This window comes from Oryzias latipes, chromosome 23, assembly GCF_053564925.1.
Source record: "Oryzias latipes strain Hd-rR chromosome 23, Olatipes_Hd-rR_3.1".
NCBI lineage: Eukaryota > Metazoa > Chordata > Actinopteri > Beloniformes > Adrianichthyidae > Oryzias > Oryzias latipes.
In genome coordinates, this window is record NC_136259.1 from 27,157,054 (window position 1) to 27,168,333 (window position 11,280).

Genomic DNA, 11,280 nt, shown 5'->3' on the forward strand with positions numbered 1-11,280 from the left:
GGATGTAGGTGTGATTCTCATGTATAGTTTTACTAGATCTAAACACTCTGGCCATGGTCTTCCTGTTGTTTCCATGCATTTTTTTAGTCTGCTTTTTACTGTTCCATTTGTGCGTTCCACAAGTCCTGCACTTTGTGGGTGGTATGCACAGTGATTTTTCAACGTCATTTTTAGGCTGGCGACCATGTTTTGGATGATGGTGTTAACAAAATGGGCTCCATTATCACTATATATAATTTCTGGTATTCCATAATTGGGAATGATGGTTTTACAGATACCTTTTGCTACTGAGATCGCGTCTGCTTTTTTGGTAGGGATTATTTCTACCCACTTTGAGAATGCGTCTATTAGCACAAGGCAGTACTTATAGGGGCCACTTGCCGTAAGTTCAATGAAATCCATGTGTAATACCTGGAAAGGGTAGGATGGCTTAGGAAAAGTTCCCCGCTTTGGTCGCATATTACCCTGTGGGTTATTCCGTATACAGGTAGGGCATGTTGTACAAAACCTTTTTAAGTACGATTGTAGGCCAAATGCTGTAAAGTTACTTTGTATGAGCACTGTCATTCCTCCTGTCGACACATGGCATGGCCCATGTGTCGCAACTGCCGCTGCTTTGAACAATGATTTCGGGAGTATAGGTTTACCATGCAGTTCATAAATTTGTTTTTCAGTTATTTCTGCTCCTTTTGATAACCACAATTTCTTTTCCTGCAGTGGAGCTGAGCTTTGCATGTCATGCAGGATGCTAGTGTCTAGGAGTTGTGTGTTTTCTGTTTCTGCAGAGTATGTTCCTGTGTTGTGGTGTCCTCCCGCCGCTTGTTTTGCAATTTTATCAGCAAGCCTGTTCCCTATTGAGATTGTGTCCATGTTTGCAGTGTGTGCGGCACATTTACAAACTGCTAACCTTGATGGGGCCTTTATGGCTTGTAAGAGGTTAAGTAAAAGTTGTGCGTCGGTGATGGGTTTGCCTGTGGAAGTTTTCATTCCTCTGCGTTCCCATTGTTTGGCAAAATAAAAAAGTGTGGAAAAAGCATACTGTCTGTCTGTGTACACTGTAAGGTCTTTTCCTTTGGCTAATTCACATGCTCTGGTTAACGCTATAATTTCAGCTGCTTGTGCTGACATGCTAGGAGGGAGCTGAGCTGCTTCAATGATTGTTTTAGGTAACTGGACAACAGCGTAACCAGTTTGGTTTTTTCCCATTTCCGTTTTTGAGCAAGAACCGTCAACAAACCAAGTCATGCCGGTTGTTAAAGGGGTGTCAGTTAAGTCTGGACGTGGTAACTGTAACTCGTCGGTTGCTTCTAGGCAATTGTGTGGCTCGCCATCTTTTGGGAGAGGTAGCAATGTTGCTGGGTTGAGAATGTTGCACCGAGCGATTGTGATGTGTGGTTGGGCTAATAACGTAGCTGTGTAAGAGAGATGTCTCGCGGGTGAAAGCAAGTTCATTTCGCTTTGTAGAACTCTAACATACATATTCAAAAATTAGGCTCTCATCGTCCTGGATAACTTGTATTTTCAATTTTGTCTCCTCTTCTTTTTTCTTTGCAGGAACATTTCCTCTATTTCCTCAGGTAAGTAGCCTTGTCTTTTCTTTGCAGGATATTTTTCAGGCTCCTCCTGGTATCACTTGTTGCCCAGAGTAATGCATTTAAATCCTCTCAGAATAGGTTTTTCTTACTTCTTCACTGAGGTTAGGTTCAGGATTAGGTGACTTGGAAGGTATGTATAGTCCAAAACATCATGTCTGAGAAAAAAGGGTTAGGGTAAGGGTTAGGGGTTAGGGTTAGGGGTTAGGGTTAGGGTTAGGGTAGGGTTAGGGTTAGGGTTAGGATTTGAAGGTGAAGCCCTACTCCAGCCAAAATTTGGGAACCTTGGCGCCCTCTTCCAGCCGGAGACGGGAAATGCACGGTCCATCCTATGGTCCGCTCGGCCCCGGTAATTAAAGCTTAGCGCACGGGGATTTCTGTAGTGTCTCCTCCCGTAGCGCACCGTGGTCCAAGCACCTCCATCTTCCTCTCCGTCGTAGAAGTGCATGGCAGGTGTTACGGTTTTCCACCAGGCAAGAATGTAATCAAAAATAGAAAAACTTGCAAACTTTGAAAAAAGAAAAAAAGAAAAAAGCGGGACAACCACTTAAATGAGTGTTTTTATTCACAAAAATGTAAAAAAATAAATAAATAAACAATACAAAATTAGAATAAAGTGTGCTCGCTACGCGTTTCGGCAAATTCTGCCTTCATCAGGCTCTATGCACACCACAACAGCTACAACTTGGCTGGACAGGCGTAAAAGTGAAGTGAGAGACAAAAGGTGGCTGTTTTCTTCACACTGTCTTACCAAGGAGCACGCGTCGGCGTCATGGGCCCTGCGTGTCCTGAGCCATGGGCCCTGTGCGTTCTAAGCCCCTCCCCTGCATGCATACTGCTAACCAGGCAAAAAGACACGTGAAACAAAACCTTTTCCTTCCAACCATGTTATTGCTTTATGTTTAAGATTATTTAAATTTCTAATAACTGATTAAGGGTTGGGATTAGGGTTCAGATTAAACTAAAGGTTAGGGTTAGAAACAGGACCAGGGGTAGGGTTAAAGTAATAATAATAATCATCATAAAACAGTAATAAGAACCATAAGAACAATAGCCATAATAACAGTAACAATGATAACAAAATCTCTCACACTGTTCACCATAAAGAAAAACCCTGGGTCATGAGAAAATGCTCCACCAGTGGGTTATGCACCTATCCATTATGAGCAATATTATATTTATGTTGTCACTTTCTTGTGCTAACAAAAGTTTCGGTTTGTCCCACCAAATGTTAATCCCACAAAGAACAGGAAACGTGATTAATACAGTCTTGTGTTTTGGGTCTGATTTTTTAAAAAAGTTATCTATGGAAATAAAAGTTAAGCCGTTTTTGAGGAGGTCACCTTGTTGTTCTGTCAGGGCATCACTTTTCAGTCAAAACCATGATATTGTGGGGCCATAAAGGGCTGCCCCCTTACACACTCTACCCTGAATGGACTTAGTGGGTATTCCACTTTAAAAAATACCTCCAATGTTCCAACATTGCTCTGGCCGTGTCCTCGGTCCAGTGAATTGCATCTTTTTCTGTTGCAAAATGCGAGTCCTCCAGCAGGGGGATGTGTCTCATATTTTTTTTAATATGCTGATTTAGTAGTTTCATGTTGTTCTGCTCCATTGCAGATAAGTTACCAGAAAAATTAACCAAGGGAACCCAGATGACAGCAGATGGAAATCTGTGTTTAGCCATCTTCAGAGCCCGCTGGAGCTGTTTAACTGCAGTTTCTTTAATGTTCTGACCTTTGGCGTTAATGCCGGCTGCAATGACCACATTCTGAACCACCAAATCCCACGGAACGTGGGCTATCTCAAATAAAGCCTGCATGTGGCGAAAATTAGCACCTGGATAACTCTCAATCTGTAGATCTGGGATGGAATATTCAGGTTCTGGATAAATTTGAGTCACCAACAATAAGACACCTTTTCTCCACTTCCAGAAACCAGTCAATCAATTTTCTGTTTGTTTCAGGGTGACGCTTTACCTTGAAAACCTGCCGCTCTGGGGCAGGTAAGTCAACACGGGCTACTGGTGGCTCAGCACCGTCACCTGCTAGCTCCAGCCCTGTAATACAGCGTTCCTCCGCTGAAGCTGGAGATGCGCTGTCCTCCTGGCATTCTGTCACACCCGGGCTGTCCGAAATATGATCCAGCCCCGAACTACCTGAAGCTGGGGGGTCAGCGTCCGTGTCCGCCTCATCCCCATCTTCCTCGCTGTCGTATTCATTATCGAACTCCTCCTCCTCCTCGTGAAGAACCTCCCCGCCGCGGTTCTCCTCTCTATCGGAGCTTTCCTCCTCCTGGGAGCTGTCCAGTGCTGAAATTCGGGAAGGTGGCGCCCGTGCTGCCGGTCTGGGAGCAGAGGGTGAAGTTATCCCCACAATCTGAGGGAGAAATTCCTCACGCGCCACGAAGGGGTTGCGGCGGGTCGCCGTTCGCGGTCCACGCTGCTTCTCGGGAGCGGCTGCTGGAACTGCATCTGGAGGCCAAGCTGGTCTCATGTCCGTCATAGTTCCAACTGATCGGTTTGTGGCCTCGTAACATTCAGCTTGAATGCTCATGGAGACCCGCTCAGGTTGACGGGTCCTCTTTTTTCTTCCTCCTGATGTGCGCGGCCCCCGGCGGCTATCAGACCCTGCCGGGGGTGGTGTCGTAGCCGCTGGACTTCGCCGCTCCGAGTCTGATCTGCAGGTGATGATCAGGGCCTCTGCCTGATCGAGAACATCCTGCGTGATCCGAGGTAGATTTCTGCAAGCCCATCGTGTCGCCACGATGAAGGCTTCCCTCCAATCTCGGGTTAAATCACCGGGGAGATCCTGTAAAAGTTTCTCCAGCCTCTTTTGGTAGTGATCCTGGAGGATCTGCAGTGTGTTCTGTCCCCAGTTTTTTGCGTTGCCCTCAATGAGGTCTAACACATCATCCGTGGGATCAGCGGGTTTAATCAGTGAGGTTAATGAGTCCACTATGCGAGCGATCATCAGAGGTTCTGGTCTGTCCGGCGTGATGGTCACGTTTTGTAAGTGATGCACCATCTTAATTACAGCATGTAATTTGCGGATAAGCTGTCCAAGTCTTTCATCTGCAGGTCGCCGGAGGTCCTGCCTAACATCTGCTGGGGGTCCAAATCTTGTCGCTCGTCTGGTAGGTGAGCCCCGGACCGCTGCTGCATAAGAGCGGGGCTGTGGAAAATAAGGCCGGGACCCGTCGTACATAGGAGGCGCAGGCCAGTTAGGATTTGAAGGTGAAGCCCTACTCCAGCCAAAATTTGGGAACCTTGGCGCCCTCTTCCAGCCGGAGACGGGAAATGCACGGTCCATCCTATGGTCCGGTCGGCCCCGGTAATTAAAGCTGAGCGCACGGGGATTTCTGTAGTGTCTCCTCCCGTAGCGCACCGTGGTCCAAGCACCTCCATCCTCCTCTCCGTCGTAGAAGTGCATGGCAGGTGTTACGGTTTTTCCACCAGGCAAGAATGTAATCAAAAATAGAAAAACTTGCAAACTTTGAAAAAAGAAAAAAGCGGGACAACCACTTAAATGAGTGTTTTTATTCACAAAAATGTAAAAAAATAAATAAATAAACAATACAAAATTAGAATAAAGTGTGCTCGCTACGCGTTTCGGCAAATTCTGCCTTCATCAGGCTCTATGCACACCACAACAGCTACAACTTGGCTGGACAGGCGTAAAAGTGAAGTGAGAGACAAAAGGTGGCTGTTTTCTTCACACTGTCTTACCGAGGAGCACGCGTCGGCCTCATGGGCCCTGCGTGTCCTGAGCCATGGGCCCTGTGCGTTCTAAGCCCCTCCCCTGCATGCATACTGCTAACCAGGCAAAAAGACACGTGAAACAAAACCTTTTCCTTCCAACCATGTTATTGCTTTATGTTTAAGATGATTTACATTTCTAATAACTGATGTAAATGCAGTTTAAATTTATATATTTTATTGAAGTTCATGGGTTGTGAAATGTTAATAATTGCTGATTTAATTTTATTTCTTCGGAGTGTACAGTGAATTTTGTTTGAATTATGTTCAGAAGAATAGGATTATTCTCGCGAGAATTTGGGCCTTTTATGTTGGCCGCAGGTGAGCACGTCTTTTTGCTCACGAGGTTGCAGCAATAGGAGTTCAAGCTGGGAGAAAGAGCTGCAAAAAAGATTACCTTGGACTCAAAGAGACTCTTTTTCTTGACAAGCGGAAACGAGGTATTTGTTATGCTTGTTTTTGTGTTATTTTGTATTGTTCATTTCTCCTGAAACGTGTATAATGTTTTGTTATAGTTTTCACGGCGTAATGAAGGCGTAATGAAAGCGAAGGCACGCAATGTCCCACAAAAAGTGTGATGACCTGCAGAAGTGCAAATAAACGCCCGTTGTAACCCGACCTGTGTTGTCATGAGAAGAGTCACAGTGAAAACTCCTCTGCTCCACACGGGGAGGAGACAGGAGACTGCAGCGTGAAGCCCGCTAAGCAGAGCCGAGAGCCACGAGGAAGCCGACGCCCATTTCCTTACCGCATGCAGGCAAGCAGATGAAAAGACTGTCGGAAGCGCAGCTGGTCCATTGAATCCCAGAAAGTTAATTTCCAAAAAGTAAAGAAATAGTGTAAAAAGGGGATTTAAAGGTTGCAGCTAAGGAAAAAAGTTATTTGTTATCTTTGGAATTCTAAGGCGTTTCTACTATATTGTTACATATCAAGAAAATGTTTTTGTGACTTATTTAAAAAGAAAAAAAAAAAAAGTTCATTTAAGGGGTTAAAATATTTGAAAGCAAAGTTAATATTACAGTTCATCAGTATTATTATTGTTATTTTAAATGTTTTTCCATTGCAATTTAGGCTTGAAGTGTTTTTAAATTTCATTTATTTAATTTAGTGACAGATCATTTGACTTTCATGTTTAGATAAGCTTATTACATTTGAAAATTTAAACAAGTTAAAAATATTGTCTAAAATATATATTCCTAAATATTTGCACACTTACTCACTTGATAAGATGTCACATGCACAAACACACAAGCAAGAGGAGCAAGCTGAGCCATCTGCCCAAGTTGAAAATGTTCACCTTACTCCTGAAGAAGAAGCAAAAACACTACGAAGAAGTGAAAGAATTCGAAGCTTGACTGAAAAGGGAGAAGAACTCCAAAAAGAAAAACTGAAAACAATGGAACGCAAGTACAAAATGACATATGAAAAGTGGAGATATCATGCAAGAATCAGTAAAGAAATGTTATCAGATAAAGTTTCCAAGGAGGAGCTAAATGAAATAATTGAGGACCTTCAAGTTACCTCTTCTGCTGTACAGGGAATGTACGATGAGCTGCGCCAAGTATGTGCGCCCGAGTCAGACCTGCGGCGCAAGGTTGATACCTGTATGTCACTGTCAAGATTTATTATCCAAAAAGCTAAAAGACAGCTTCAAGGGTCACCAGCAGATGAAGATGAGGAACCTTGGCCAGATGTTGGATCAATCTTAAATTCAACAGTTTCATCATCTCAGTCGATGTCTGATCGGTCAAAGTGTGATTCTTTTCACTCAAGTGTCCAATCAGCTAAAAGAAGAGAAGCTGCTGCAGAAGCTGCTGCATGTCAAGAGGTTTTGGCAGTGTTGGAGGAACAAGAAAAGGAAGCAGTTGAACTTCAAAGGCTCGAGGCTGAAGATAAAGAGCGTCTTGTTCAGTTTGAATCAGAGAAACAAGCTAGACTTCAGGCTATACAAGACAAACGTAGAAAACGACTCGAAGAAGTCAAAAAGCTAAATGCTGCTAAAGCTAGAGTAGAAGTCTACGACCAAGCAGAAGTTTCCCTCATACAAGGTAACACTGAAAGAGTAAGAACTTCTCAAAATTTTCCTTTGACAAATTCACCAATAATGCTTCAAACACCAAAACCTCCTGTGATTCCTAAGTCTTTTCCAGCCCCTATTCAAACACTTGATGCCTCAAGTCCTCCATTTATTCCACAAGCAATCACATACCAAATGACGACACCCCTAACAACCACGACTCATATGCAAGACAGTGCAAACTTTGTTAGTATTTTAGCAGAAGCCATAAGTGCTAATCGTCTTCCAACACCTGAGCCCGCAGTTTTTACTGGAAATCCTTTGAAATTCAAAGATTGGCAAGTGTCTTTTCAGACACTAATAGACAAAAAAAATATACCAAAGAATGAAAAGCTGTTCTACCTTCAAAGGTACGTAGGCGGTTCTGCAAAAAAGGCTGTAGAAGGATTTTTCATGCTCGGAACAGAGGCTGCATATGACTCAGCGTGGCAGATTTTGGAAAAACGATTTGGTGATCCATTCATCATAGGGAAGTCTTTCAGGGATAAACTCTACAGTTGGCCAAAAATAAGTTCAAAGGATGCACATGAACTTAGAGAATTTGCAGACTTCCTCCAGAGCTGTGAAAAGGCTATGTCACATGTAAAGACCTTGGAAGTTCTCAATGACTGCAATGAGTGCCAAAAGATCTTGCTTAAACTTCCAGATTGGTTAGTTTCCAGTTGGAACCGCAAGGTTATGGAAACCAGAGAAACCTTTCACACGTATCCAAGGTTTAAAGAACTAGTGGACTTCCTCTCAAGAGAAGCAGATCTTGCTTGTGATCCTGTATTTTCAGTACAAGCATTAAAGAGTGTGGAAGGAGAAAAACCCAAACAACCAAAATATATACCAGTTCAAGCTAAGACTCTGTTCACAAACACAACAGAAAGAAGTAACCCACCATGTGCATTTTGTAAACATTCAGGACATTTCATCGCAGAATGTAAAAAGTTCTGTGAAAAGAATTTGCAAGACCGTGTTAAGTTTGTGCAAGCAGAAAAGCTCTGTTTTGGCTGTTTGAAGGCTGGCCACCAGTCAAAAAGGTGCTACAAAAGAAGTACATGTGAAAAATGTCAAAAGAAGCATCCCACCTGTTTGCACAATGATGACTTTAAAGAGCAGCAAAGGTCAACACTTCAAAATCCAAAGGATAAAATAACAGAAAATGAAAAAACGAAGAAAACCACTGAAGCAGCAACATCAAACAGAGTGATACAAGAAAGTCAAATTTCACAAACCTCCTCCATAGTACCAGTTTGGGTATCATCCTCAAAGGAACCAGATCGAGAGATTCTTGTTTACGCATTATTAGACACCCAAAGTGATACTACTTTCATTTTAGATGAAGTAGCACAAGATCTCAACACGCACAAGGAAAATGTAAGTCTTCGTTTGTCCACAATGTCATCCAAGTTAGCAAGTATTTCATGTCAAAGGCTAACAAACCTACAAGTAAGAGGATACAACTTGGAAAGAAGAATCTCACTGCCACCAGTCTTCACACGAGAATATATTCCAGCAAATAGATCACACATCCCAACATCAGCTACTGCTCTAAAGTGGACTCATCTGGAAAAGTTGGCTGACAAGATCCCACCTTTGCTGTCTTGTGAAGTCGGCCTTCTTATTGGGTATAACTGCCACCAAGCCCTTCAACCAAAGGAGATTCTGCCTGGTAAAGAAACTCAGCCATATGGTCAACGAACTGATCTGGGCTGGAGCATTGTTGGCTGCTCACAATCCTCAAGTGATTGCGTTGACTCTATAGGAGTCAGCCACAGAATAATAGTCTGCCAAGTAACACCGTCTGCACAGTCATCAGTTGAACTCAGGAGAGAAGTAAGCTTTGTATGTCAAACTCAAATAAGAGAAATCACTTCAACAGAAATTATCAGAGCATTAGAGTCAGATTTCTCAGATCAAGCATCAGATCTTAATCAAGTCTCTCAAGATGACCTTCTCTTCTTGTCAAAGGTAAAGGCAGGCATCAGGCAGAAAGAAGATGGCCACTATGAACTCCCACTGCCATTCAGGGAGGACAAGCCTGAGCTTCCAGATAACAAAAGTTATGCACTGCACAGGTTAGCCTCATTAGAGCGACGGCTGCGAAAGAATGAACAGTACTTCAAAGATTATGTTCATTTTATGAATGACATAATATCAAGAGGAGATGCTGAAAAGGTTCCACATTCTGAGTTGGATAACCAGCCTGTATGGTACATTCCACACCATGGGGTTTACCATCCACACAAGCCAAGTAAGATCCGTGTGGTGTTTGACTGCTCAGCTAGATACAAAGATGCCTCTCTAAATGACCATCTTCTTACTGGGCCAGATCTCACAAACACCTTAGTTGGTGTGCTTTGCCGGTTCAGAAAAGGTCCAATAGCTATCATGTGTGATGTTGAACGGATGTTCCATCAATTTCATGTTGTAAGTGACCATCAAGACTACCTCAGGTTCTTGTGGTGGGAAAATGGAAATCTAAGCTCCGAACCTGCAGTGTATAGAATGAGAGTACACCTGTTTGGAGCTGCCTCATCTCCAGGCTGTTCTAATTTTGGACTCAAGTATTTGGCATCACAGGGCCACGGAACCTTTAGCGAAGAGGCTATCACTTTCATTCAACAAAGCTTCTATGTTGATGATGGCCTAATAAGCTGTGAAACTCCAGCTGAAGCTATACATCTGGTGAATGAGGCAAGAGCTCTATGTAGAACTGGGAATCTTCGTCTCCACAAGTTTGTCTCTAACCATCCAGAAGTCTGTGCTGCAATACCACCTGCAGAACGTGCACAGAGTGAAGACATAAACATGGCTCTTGGTGAACTTTACATCGAGCGTGCTTTAGGTGTCCAGTGGTGTGTTGAAGTTGATGAATTCCAGTTCAGAGTTATTGTCAAGGACAAGCCCATGACAAGAAGAGGAGTTCTTTCAACAGTTGCTTCAGTCTTTGATCCCTTGGGATTTGTAGCTCCTTACATATTGCTTGGGAAGCAAATTCTTCAAGAGCTCTGTAAAGAGAAAGTGAGCTGGGACGAAGACCTCCCGGAGCAAATCAAGCCTCGATGGGAGTCATGGCTGAGAGACTTATCCCAACTGCCAACAATCAGGATACCAAGGTGCTACGTATCTTCAAGCTTTGGCAAGTTCATACAGTATGAACTCCACAACTTTTCAGATGCAAGTTGTAATGGATACGGATCCTGTTCATATCTCCGAGCAGTAAGTGAATCAGGAAAGGTGTGTTGTTCACTTGTAATGGGAAAGGCAAGGGTGGCCCCCACCAAGCAGATCACCATACCAAGACTGGAGCTGTCAGCGGCAGTAACCTCAGTTCGGAACAGTGATACTGTCAAAGAGGAACTTGAGATTGAAAATTTGGATGTGTACTTCTGGACAGACTCAAAGGTTGTTCTTGCATATGTGAACAATGATGCAAAGAGGTTCCACACCTTTGTAGCCAACCGCATTCAGCGCATAAGGTCAAGCTCAGAACCAATGCAATGGCATTATGTCTGTTCAGAAAACAATCCAGCTGACCATGCCTCGAGGGGGTTAACTGCATCACAGTTAAGAGAATCTAACTGGCTAACGGGTCCAGATTATCTCTGGCAACAGACACTTGAAATGCAAGTTGGTGAAGAAGAGATGGTGGGAGTTTTTGGAATATCCGACCCAGAGCTTCGCAAGTCTTGTGTCAACACTGTGAAAACAGAAACGGATTCAGTTCTGAGCCGCTTCACCAAGTTTTCAGACTGGTCTAGAGTTGTGAAAGCTGTTGCCAGGCTGAGAAGATTTGTCCAAGAACGTAAGGGAGTACAACCAAGATCAAATGAGACAAGCAGTCTTGAGGAAAGGCGACAAGCCGA

The 11,280-nt window shown here is 43.5% G+C and overlaps 1 long non-coding RNA gene across 1 annotated transcript; it reads left to right on the forward strand.

Moving 5' to 3' along the window:
- The first annotated feature begins 1,991 nt into the window (after positions 1 to 1,991).
- Positions 1,992 to 5,967, forward strand: LOC144989352 (uncharacterized). The gene is made up of 2 exons (XR_013653496.1): positions 1,992 to 5,789; positions 5,865 to 5,967. It is a non-coding gene; the product is annotated as an uncharacterized LOC144989352 (long non-coding RNA).
- Positions 5,968 to 11,280: the final 5,313 nt, after the last annotated feature.